We start from the raw sequence: 12503 nt of genomic DNA on the forward strand, positions 1-12503 counted from the left end.
TTCTTGAATTCAAATTCCATTCCAGAATCTTCGTTTTACTCGCATCACCACTTCGATGTTTAGATTGAACAGCATGGTGAAAGATTACTACTTTGTCTTACACCCTTTTTAACCTGAGCACTTCGTTCTTAAGTCTCCTACTCTTATTGTTCCTCCTTGGCTATTGTCCGTTTGTATATTACCCATCTTTCCCTACAGCTTACCCCTACGTTTCAGCAAACTTCGACCTTCTTGCACTATTTTACTTTGTGGAACACTTTTTCCAGATCGACAAATCCTATGACTGTGTCTTCATCTTCCTTTATTCTTGATTCCACCATAAACCGCATATTCAAAACTGAATGTCTGGTGACTTTACCTTTCCTATAAACCAAACTGATGCCCATCGAACACATGCTCAATTCTCGTTTCCGTTGTTCTGCACATTTCTTTTGTCAGCAATTTGGATGTATGAGCTATTAAGCTGATTGTGTTACAATTCGCACACTTGTCAGCCCTTACAGTCTCAGGAATTATGTAGATGACATTTTTCTGAAAGTACAATGGCACATCGCCAGGCTCACACATTCTATACATCAACGTGAATATTCGTTTTGTTGCACTTCCCTCAATGATTTTAGAAATACTGATAAAGTGTTATGCGTCCCCTCTGCCATATTTGACCTTAAGTCTCACAAATCTCTTTGAAATTCTTTTAAATTTTAGAATCGGCTCCTCATTTTTTTCTATATCGTGCCCTGTTTCCTCATGTATCTTAGACGTCTTCATTCTAATCTTTCCACGTATCTGCCCTCTCCTGTGAATTTTACAGTGGAATTCTCTTTGCAGATTCAATATTACTTCTTCTTTCGTCGATCAACTTAAGTACTTCCTCTGTTATTCATGGTTTCTTTTGCAGTTATCTTCTTTCTACCTATGGCTTTCTTCTCAACTTCTGTGATTGCCCTTTTTAGAGACTTCCATTCCCCTTTAACTGAAATGCACACTGAGCTTTTTCTAATCACAGAATCAATCACCGTAGAGAACTTCAAGCATAACTCTTCATTCCTTAGTGCTTCCATATCCCACTTCTTTGCGGATTGATTATTTCTGACTAGTCATTTGAACTACAGCCTGTTCATCTCAACTAAATTGTGATCTGCTTCTATATCTACTCCTGGGCACACCTTGCAACCCAGCAACTGATTTCGTTATTTCCAAAGCGGCCTCTTCAAAGCTTACCTCTGCCTCTTCTCATTCTTTAACAGGGTGTTCTCTATTTCTAGCTGATATTTAATGCAGAACTCAAGTAGTTTCTATCCTCTTCCATTCCTTTCGTCTACTCTTTCCATTACAACCACAATCCAGTCCTCCATTACCATTAGATTTTTATTTCCCTTTTCGTACTACATTACACGGTCAATATTCTAATCTACTTTCTTTCTTTCTTTACCTTCAGCTTACTACTTCGGGATATGTACATAAACTACCGTTGTCGGTGTTGGTTTGCTGTCGATTCTGATGACAACAACCCCATCACTGAACTGTTCACAGCAATCCATTCTCTGTCCTGCCTTCTTATTCATAACCACTCCTACACCCGTTTTAACATATTCTGCTGCTGTTGGTATTAACTTATACACATCTGACCATAAATCCCCACCACTCCCCATTTCACTTCACTGACACACACTGTATCTAGTCTGAGCCTAAACATTACCCTTTGCGGAATTCCTTGCTTCCCAATCACGTTTAAACTTCTGACATACCACCCCTCGAGTCGTAGCATCTTTCGTTAGATATTCAATCCTGTTTTCATGGTCACCTCCCTCTTGGCAATCTCCTCCCACAGATCTGAATGGGGCGTAGTCTGCATCTTTCGCCAATGGAGAGATGATCAGGGCACTTTTTCAGCTACAGGCCACATGTCATGTACATACACACAATGTGTCTTTAGTGCAGTTGTTTATGTTACCTTCTGCATCCTCTTGCCATTGTTCATTGCTGATTCTTACCCCTGACGGGGCAGTTTTCCACCTGTCCGCAACTCCACCCTCTTTGACAAAGCCGTTGCCAGAATGAAGGTAACTTCTTCTGCCGGAAGTCTTCTGTCACCATTGCAGATGGTGTTTAGCCAAAATTTAAGCTGTGGCGGGATTCGAACACAGGTCCGAGAACGTCTTGATTATTAATGTAATTCGCTACCCCTCTTTTTATTTTTTATTTTGTTCGTTAATGTTCGTTGCGTTTGGACTGGGCGGACGTCATATGACATCTACATCTACATCTACATCTATACTCCGCGAGCCACCTTACGGTGTGTGGCGGAGGGTACTTATTGTACCACTATCTGATCCCCCCTTCCCTGTTCCATTCACGAATTGTGCGTGGGAAGAACGACTGCTTGTAAGTCTTTGTATTTGCTCTAATTTCTCGGATCTTTTCGTTGTGATCATTACGCGAGATATATGTGGGCGGTAGTAATATGTTGCCCATCTCTTCCCGGAATGTGCTCTCTCGTAATTTCGATAATAAACCTCTCCGTATTGCGTAACGCCTTTCTTGAAGTGTCCGCCACTGGAGCTTGTTCAGCATCTCCGTAACGCTCTCGCGCTGACTAAATGTCCCCATGACGAATCGCGCTGCTTTTCGCTGGATCATGTCTATCTCTTCTATTAATCCAACCTGGTAAGGGTCCCATACTGATGAGCAATACTCAAGAATCGGACGAACAAGCGTTTTGTAAGCTACTTCTTTCGTCGATGAGTCACATTTCCTTAGAATTCTTCCTATGAATCTCAACCTGGCGCCTGCTTTTCCCACTATTTGTTTTATGTGATGATTCCACTTCAGATCGCTCCGGATAGTAACTCCTAAGTATTTTACGGTCGTTACCGCTTCCAATGATTTACCACCTATGCCATAATCGTACTGGAATGGATTTCTGCCCCTATGTATGCGCATTATATTACATTTATCTACGTTTAGGGAAAGCTGCCAGCTGTCGCACCATGCATTAATCCTCTGCAGGTCCTCCTGGAGTACGTACGAGTCTTCTGATGTTGCTACTTTCTTGTACACAACCGTGTCATCTGCAAATAGCCTCACGGAGCTACCGATGTTGTCAACTAAGTCATTTATGTATATTGTAAACAATAAAGGTCCTATCACGCTTCCCTGCGGTACTCCCGAAATTACCTCTACATCTGCAGATTTTGAACCGTTAAGAATGACATGTTGTGTTCTTTCTTCTAGGAAATCCTGAATCCAATCACAAACCTGGTCCGATATTCCGTAAGCTCGTATTTTTTTAACTAAACGTAAGTGCGGAACCGTATCAAATGCCTTCCTGAAGTCCAGGAATACGGCATCAATCTGCTCGCCAGTGTCTACGGCACTGTGAATTTCTTGGGCAAATAGGGCGAGCATCCGTTCAAATTGATGGTAGATTCCTGTACTCAGTTTTTTTATAACAGAGAGCCAGCCCCTCTCTGACCGAACAAGCTGAGCTACCGTGTCAGCGCCCCTAGATCACAAGTCTTCGGCTGCAAGAGTTACAGAAGGTTGTGGCAGTTCCTTTCAGTGAAAACCTGTGTTGTGCCGATGACTGTATGTTACTTGGGCCATTTTAAATTGGGTAAGAGCACACATTATAAGAACGGTGAGACAATTGTAGGTCCTAATTTGTTAAATTTCCAGAATTTGTATTTTGTTATTTATTGTTTTTTGTGATAGTTTGATGTCTTTAACTGCTTGAATAGAATGAATTTCTCGCTCACTGTTTGTGGGCTTCGGTCAGCAGCGGCTATTTTTATTTGGTGCGATTTATTTATTGTGCTCTCCTCTCTTGCTAAGGTTGTGTAGTATAATGGATTCGGCGTTTGGTGGGCAGCATGTTTGATTATTGTTTTTGGTGTGGTTTTTCATGTTATCCTTTTGCATTTTATCCCTTGTTGATGTTTTATCGTTTTATCAAATATAATTATGATGCTGAAGATACTTTAAAGGGCAGAATATTATTATATGTTTCAATGTGCTAGTTAGTGAACTGGTATCTGTAAATTTAGCGCTGGATAATTCCTTATAATCTTCTTTCGGATGAGTCGGGATTTGTGAAGTTTTATTAACGGTTGCATGCCAAACTTGTTGGGGATTTTCACCAACACAACTCTCAGCCAGTTTCCAGTCCCGCCGTTTGCTGCGGCACAGCAGAAAACCGATCAAAGAGAGAGTATTAAAATATTTAGTCTCGTCTCAACATAGCCAAGGCAATTGTGTACGCACTGAGGTCGACGGATGATATTCACAGAAGGTTTCCATGCAATCTCTCACAACCAGAGAGAATGAAATTTCAACTGAAAAATCAAGAACAGTTTCAATATTACTGAATAACTTGGGGTACTAGTGCCTACGTGAGCGTCTTTCGTACCTAGCTACCCATTTATGTGGTATGTTGAAAGACGATGACACACACTTTCGAAATTCTTTTTGGTGTCTGGTACAGATATTTCGCCAAAGCCTTTTTCTTACAATGCAAAAGTACTTTTCAGGCCTTTCAGGATTATAGATTTATCAGATAATCGAAACTGAGGGCTCTTAATTCTTGTACAAGTGAATCAATTTGTTCTTTCTTATGAACAGTCGAGATTCATAGGCATATGGAATACTCACCGTGATAAGGCGTACAACACATACGCAGGATGAATATTCTAAGATCAGTTTACCCTGTAAATCTGCAAAGAAGTCGTCAGAGGATAACTAATGCTTGTATTGTGAGAGAACGGTTGTGCTGTCAGTGAAATACAGATTGTATAGAAAAGGCATTTATGCTCCTAGTATTCTCGTACTGCATCACTTCGTTAATTCCGGGTTGTTGCAGACATTATGCAGTGCTAGTACGATTTAAAATACGAAAGCAACACCTATAAATCAGTCGCAGAAGTATTAACTGCTGTGAATTATACAAGCAGAAATAGATGTTAGAAGTAGAATTCTTGGTGGAAACCTAAATCGCTTTGCATTTGTGTATTATTTCTTTCATCTACTTTCAGTGATTCCTTCAAAAATACTGCAGCAGTCGTTATTCTACAGTCTTTTCTGAATACTGGCTGGCATTCCTGAAGTTGAGTGTTCGTTGTTCAGAGGTCGATGGTGCTGTTTATCTTTTCATTGAAATGTATAGCTTGAAGAGGTTTCACATAAAAAATTCGGAGGTAAGATATATAAGAAATCAGCGGTACGAGTAATAGTAAAAAGAAGAACATGTACCTGCGGCCAGTGAACCTTGCATTTTCATTTATTGGAGCCACCTTACTAGTCACCATAAATCTGCTGAAATGTTCGTGCATATCATTGCCAAGTATTGAATCAGAAGCTGTACTATTCCGTGCTCTTGTATAGGCGCTGCATTACATTAGTAGATTACTATGAGTTTTAGCGTAATGTCGGTACCAAGATCTCTAGAGAACAGAGAGAGAAGGGATTGTGTTTACTCTGTAAACAGACCCGAGTCCGCCCGTGATCTACTTCCTCTGTGCTATTTGCACCTTAGCCACTAGTCCTCTCTCTCTCTCTTTCTCTTTCTCTCTGTCTCCCTCCCTCCCTCCACCCACATCTCCCTCTCCGAAATCACGTACGCACAGATACTCAAACGCGCACGTCCGTACACACACGCAAACCAAATTTTGTTGCAAAGAAAGAGTAACCAAAGAACCCATTTAAGTACACTGGTCAGCCAAAACAGCGAACTACTATCGATATAAACCCGTCCATGCGATAGCAGCGTCACCTGGCGAATAATGTCTGCTAGTCAGAGACACACACGGGGCATGAAATGTCTGTGAGCGTGGTGTCATAGTGTAGAATGTCAAGGCGCGCAGTCTGTCTGAGCTTGACCGAGGGAATTTTGTGATGGCCCGGAGGCTCATCATGATTTGGATGCAGCCCACACAATGTAGCTGTCTTCCACGCCCTCTAGTCTCTACGCAGTACAATCGTTTGACTATACAAAATGGATAACACAAGAGATCACTAGAAAAAAATGGTTCAAATCGCTCTGAGCACTATGGGACTTAACTTCTAAGGTCATCAGTCCCCTATAACATTAGAACTAACTAAACCTAACTATCCTGAGGACATCACACACATCCATACCCGAGGCAGGATTCGAACCTGCGACCGTAGCGGTTCTGTGGTTCCAGACTGTAGCGCCTAGAACCGTTCGGCCATTCCGGCCGGCAGATCACTAGAGCATACTCTTCTCTAAGGTATCAGTCCAGATGTACACTTGACAGCAAAAAAAGTGCGTCACTGCCGAATACAACCAACACAACGTAGCTGTGATGCAGGTCCTCTAAACACCAAAACCCCATGGGGTGCAGTCCTTGACTACACACAATGGGTACCGCAAGAGACTACTAAGAGACCAAAGGTCTTAATGGAAGTCAGTCTAAGCGTCAACTAATACTTGAGACAATATATGGAGTTACAAAGCTGTACAGCATTTGGAAAAAAATTTTTCGCTCTCTAAAAGGTTTTCCATCCACGTGCTGAAGGTCGCTCAACGGCGAGTGGCTCTGGAAACTGGATATTGGACGAACCAGTAGAAAAACACGATTAACGGCAACAAGCACTCTAAGGAAATCTCAACATTAACAGCGAATAACCAGTAATATCATTGTTCTCGTAACACATCAACAGCTACGTGTGCACGAATTTGAACTTTAAATGACATGACCAACGTTGTCGTTCTGGACCTGGATTCAAACCCAGCAGCTATAGCCATTGCTAACTAAGCTAAGCTTTGTTTGTGCCTTATTGAGACCGGATGACTAGGCATAAAGAGACGTGAAGTATACACGTTTGCACCAGTATCAGTTATCAATTCAGATCCTGAAAAAAATGACGAAAATGTTTGTACTGAACTAGGAATCCTGTCGTAACAGTTACCGTCCTGGGAACTACCCCCAACGACGTATAATATGGTGTCATTCACAAGGAACAAGGTATGCTCATGTTTAAAATTGAAATGCCATCGTATAAAGCTTGTGACAGGGTGCGAACCCAGCACCTAATCGGATTGTTAAGGAAGTACAGTCACGCTCAAAAGTATCCGAACGACCTGGATTGCATTTCGCCTGATTCCCATGCAACCCACGTAACGCAGCTGTCTAGCAGGTCCTCTAATCGTACCTTGATGCAGTCGTATGACTATTGAAAATGGCTCCAACAAGTCACCACTAGAAGACACTGCTCTGTACCGCAATAACTCAGGATGTAAAGTAATACCACGATACTAAAAATATCAGGGAACACCTCATCACAGATAAGACTGTCCTTAAGGCTAATAAGCTCACATTTATTGCAATAAATGACATACCTGAAATGTTAGCACTCTCATTATTACGTCAGATAGGTAAAGCACGTAGTAAGTTCGTCGTATTCATGATTTCCTCTTCAAAGTAACATAACATACTTGTTATTTAACACAAAATGTCAATAAAAATTTACGTTATTCACGAGCAGCTAGTTGAGAATATGTATGAACTTCAAATGACACGACGAACCGACTCGTTCTGCATATGGATTCAAACCCAGTTCATGCAAACTAAGATTTCGTGACTGACGGAATTAACAGTCATCCCTGACTAGGCATAAAGATCGTGATATACCTCGATTTTAGACAGTATCAGTTAACAAATATCAACTTTAAGTTACATAACGTAATCATTTTTAACGTACGCGAATTCCAACCCAGCATCTAATGTTCGTGTTAACGAACTACGAGACATGTTAATTTCTGCTTCTTCACAAGTAACTTACTTGAAATGCAGTGAGGTGGAGCTTTGTGTTGGACAGAGATTCGAACCCAGAATCTAATCGGATTGTTATCAAAGCACGATCAACTTTGACATATCGGATTTTCTCGGCAGTAGCTAGATGTGTTAACTGAAATGATGAGACGAAACATTAATTTTTTCCTTCCCAGAACTCCAGCCCGGCACATATCGCTGCTATATTCTAGCGAAAAGGAACGTTAAGTACGGGTTTGTTACACTAGCAGCGACATGTGAGCATGTTTGAACTAGAAATAATATGACAAAGAGTTCAGTGTTGACTAGGAATCGAACCCCACACATATCGTTGTTGACTACACACAAGAGACGTCAGCTACCGAATTTTTCTCCACCAGCAGTTCGGAATAAAATGGCTCTGAGCTCTATGGGACTCAAGTGCTGAGATCATTAGTCCCCTAGAACTTAGAACTGGTTAAACCTAACTAACCTACGGACATCACAAACATCCATGCCCGAGGCAGGATTCGAACCTGCGACCGTAGCGGTCTTGCGGTTCCAGACTGCAGCGCCTTTAACCGCACGGCCACTTCGGCTGGCAGTTCGGAATAACATCCTTGAGGTTACAGTGATCTCGCAAATAGTTCTGTGTCTCAGTGATAGTCAAAAACGTCAGATATCGTTAGTGTTGACAACGAATGAAAATGCATTCAAAATAAAAATTATTATCCACTAGCAGATAGGTGTTCACATGCTAGAGCTTGATAATACATAGTGAAAAGTTTAGTGCTGGGCCAGGATTCCAACCCATTCATGCGCAATATGTGGAGATATTGAGGAATCTGCAGTTTTGAACAAACAACAACTTGTAGTCGAACTGTGTTGTCACGAAGGGATCAAATTCCGCGTTTAGGGCGGTCTGAGTTGCATTCCCAGTTCAGAACCAATTTTATCGACATACAGAAACTCAAATAAAAGACGGTATAAGTGTCCTGTGACCATACACAGGGTTTGTTTCGTCACTAGAAATAAATAACTAGTATAAGAAAGGATACTGGTGATAGAGTTTCTACATGTCGCCACTCCTTACTTTATTGTGGTTCAACCTATCGTCTACTTGGTAGAGAAGGAATATCATGTTTAATGTGATTTTCAGACCACAATGCCGTTATACCTTCTTCACTTGGCGTAGCCAGAAGAGAATAGAATCTGCCTCTCCTTATCAAAAAACATCGGCAGAAGTTGGAATAGAACCGAGAACAACATCAAATGAAACTATCATCAGTAAAACAGACCACCAAACCCTCATCTCTACGCCACATTTCTCTATTATAACACCGTTGCGGCACACGAGATGAAAATTCCGACACACAGGCTCCCTGTAGTGGTTTGCAGGACGTTCAGTACATTCATTTACTTGGTTGACCGAATCGCCATGAACTAGCTGCCTCGGCTACCCAGTGCATACATTCGACTCTATTTTGCAATCACCGAAATAAAATAACGTAACTGCCACCTACACAGAACTGCTAACAGTGTAGGATGCAGCATGTGTTCTTTTCCGTTTGAGCTGCTCTATTGCGCTATCTGTTTGTTGAAACCTTCGTGCAGTGCAAAAGAAATGCTATAACTGCCTGTCTCTCAGAAGTCTAGATCTGGCCATATGCATTGTCTCACAGCACTGTGGAATTCCGAAGTTCTGGAGGAACTGTTATTCTCTTCCAGAGGTGCTGTACCTACGTCACAGCTAGTAGCGCAACGGTAAGCGTCGCACACTGTTGACAAGCCGTCGCGTGTTCTATTACATTCGCTACTAAATATTTTTTTTTTAACGCAATTCTCCTCTCTGCTGAAGTTGACAATTTAATGGAACTTTGAACATAATTCTCTTCTCAACCCAAAATAGTCGCATGTGGAAAAAAGGCTAACTTCTGCGTCATTTTGTTCGTTTCAGATTTAATAGACGGCTAGGCAGCAGATGCGCTCGAAGCTTTTGTATTATGTATGGGGAGAGTGCATCGTGTCAAGATAGTCAGAAAAGTATTTTCTACGTTAGCTGTCGTCTGGTAGTGGCATTTTATTCTTCTTCAAACCTTGTTTGACAGCTTTAACTCAGAACAAATTTTCTACAAGCATGTAATCAATAAACTGCATGTGCATTGTCAGACTGCTGATGATATAGGCATGCTTGACGGAAGCATTTAATTCTTCTTTGCCATTTTAGAAACAGTTGCCCACAATCAGGTAAATATTTAGTTCACAGCAAATCTTAATTTTTAGAAATAGTTGCCCAGAAACAGATAAAGTTTTAACTCGTAGCAAATGGTTGTGGCGTGTTGTGACAACTGGACCGTAACAAATAGTTATTTTGTTCTCTCCATCGGACATCTCTAATTATACGTAGATTACATTAAACTAAATTAAACGATGACGACATTACTTTATAGCAGAAGCTGCGTTGCACTACTTCATTTACTTGCACTTATCAATGACGCTTCTATAATGCTAATACAGGCGCTGTACGCCACTTTCACTACCAGAGGATATTAGTGTCTTCTGTTAAATGTCACGATCATTTTCTCCATATGCCTCTGTTGCTGTCACCTGTTTCAATTAGAAAAAGGAAGAGAAACTGCAGAAGATCAATAGTATTCCGTCGCAATAAACTCATTCTGTGGGGTCCAATATCGCGTTTTCGAGGAATTGCTCCAACTATAATATTCCTTTCAACAACGTAGAAAAATATTTCAGCGTTACAAAACTCACATCAGACTCAGAGGCCTTAAACCTAGTCACCATCCAGAATTAATAACTGTGTGGGTCACAGTTTACTATTGCTATTTCTCCCTGGAAAATACGCAGTTGACTTATTATGCTCTATGGATACACTGCAACAGTAATTTCGTGGGGAAGCGGAATTTCATAGTACCGTGGCTTCCATGTTTTTTGTTGCTGATCTAAACTGGCGCTACATCATTTCAGGCCCCAGGAACTTCAAAGTCATACTGATATCAACAGTGTGCTCGAACTGCCAAATTCGTTGTGCGATTCACTTATTTTGTATTCACTGAAATAAAAGTCGCTTGACTTCCCAAAATAAGAGGTTTCATTTCGATCCTCCTTTCCTTCTGGGAGATGCGTTTTCTGGTCCATGTGCTTTCTTTCCCTTCTAACCAGCGAAAGGCGCCAAAATGCGGCCTGTAATCGGTTCGCAAAGAGCTATGTGGTGTTGTTAAAAAGATTTCTTTGACTTTGTTGCAGGCGAAGAAATTTAGTTCTGATTCAAAACATTTTAAGCAGCAATTTTCACAGAATTACCAAATAAGAATAGCTTGTTGTGCAGGTAGGAAAAGGTTTAGAATCAAAGTCTGCACACTCTGGACGAGTTGGATCATTTCGTCTCACAGCATTGCTATATAGTTTACCTAGTATCACACGTTGTACTCCCGTAGCTGTGGAAATCATTAGTTGACACCGATTTTAACATCTAAGAGCATGGTACCGCTGAAAATGCAAAACGTTTAATAACCGGAGGCTGAGCTGAACCTCAAACTGAGGTGGTTTTATAAAAGGGAAACTAGGGGAGACTGTTGTCCTTGCCTTTCTCCAACGAGAATTAGAAGCTGTATACGCAAATGTTTACAATACTAAGAGTTTTTCTAGAGTTACAACTGACGTTGTCCTGCGAAACTAGCCATCCCATATTAGAAACCAATTAAAATTTGTCGAAGCGCAGGCGGTCTGTGTGGCCGAGCGGTTCTAGGCGCTACAGTCTGGAACCGCGCGACCGCTACGGTTGCAGTTTCGAATCCTACTTCGGTCATGGATGTGTGTGATGTCCTTAGGTTAGTTAGGTTTAGGGGACTGATGACCTTGGAAGTTAAGTCTAATAGTGCTCAGAGCCATTTGAACCATTTTGTAGAAGCGCTAGGATTCGAACCCTATAACAAGAGAGTACAAAACCGCATAAATACCTGGTTTACTAGCCTACCACTTCTGTGAAGCACTGTTACAGGTTTCGGTGTGGCATGTAGTGTGGCACAGATGACTAAAATACGACTGGCGGAACAACATGACCGGCATTACAACGTGATTCTAGATTTTATGTATAATCTCTAAAAACAGTTTCGTTATTATTGCTACATGTGATGTTTAGACACAAAATACATTTACACGATACTCTAAACAATTCTCAAAAGGAACTAATTCATTATATCTTTGTACATTGTGCGTAATTGGGAATGAATTTGACTTCCTCCTACCTTGTCAGTATATTTTTACCTACGAAATATAACAGCACAAAGAAATTGATAAAGGTCGCGTTCTTGCGCCTTGTGGATGCGGATACTATATCAGCGTCTTTTCTCGTGCCCTGGAATACAGAAAATGTGTTATAGATCTCTGTGTGAAGACGATGACCGAGAAAAATCTCGTCCACCAGCGTCGTCGCTCTGGTCGTTGACTGACTACCACAGCGGATCAAGACGATAGCATACTCCACTGCAGAGGAGAAAACCCTTTCAGCATAAGCACAGAAATTAGAAACAAAAAATGGTTCAAATGGCTCTGAGCACTATGGGACTCAACTGCTGTGGGCATAAGTCCCCTAGAACTTAGAACTACTTAAACCTAACTAACCTAAGGACAGCACACAACACCCAGCCATCACAAATTAGAAACATCTCTCGGATAGGTGTGAGCAATTCAACCATTCGACGTCCTCTCCACGAG

The sequence above is a fragment of the Schistocerca piceifrons genome, chromosome 3, assembly GCF_021461385.2.
Source record: "Schistocerca piceifrons isolate TAMUIC-IGC-003096 chromosome 3, iqSchPice1.1, whole genome shotgun sequence".
NCBI classification, from domain to species: domain Eukaryota; kingdom Metazoa; phylum Arthropoda; class Insecta; order Orthoptera; family Acrididae; genus Schistocerca; species Schistocerca piceifrons.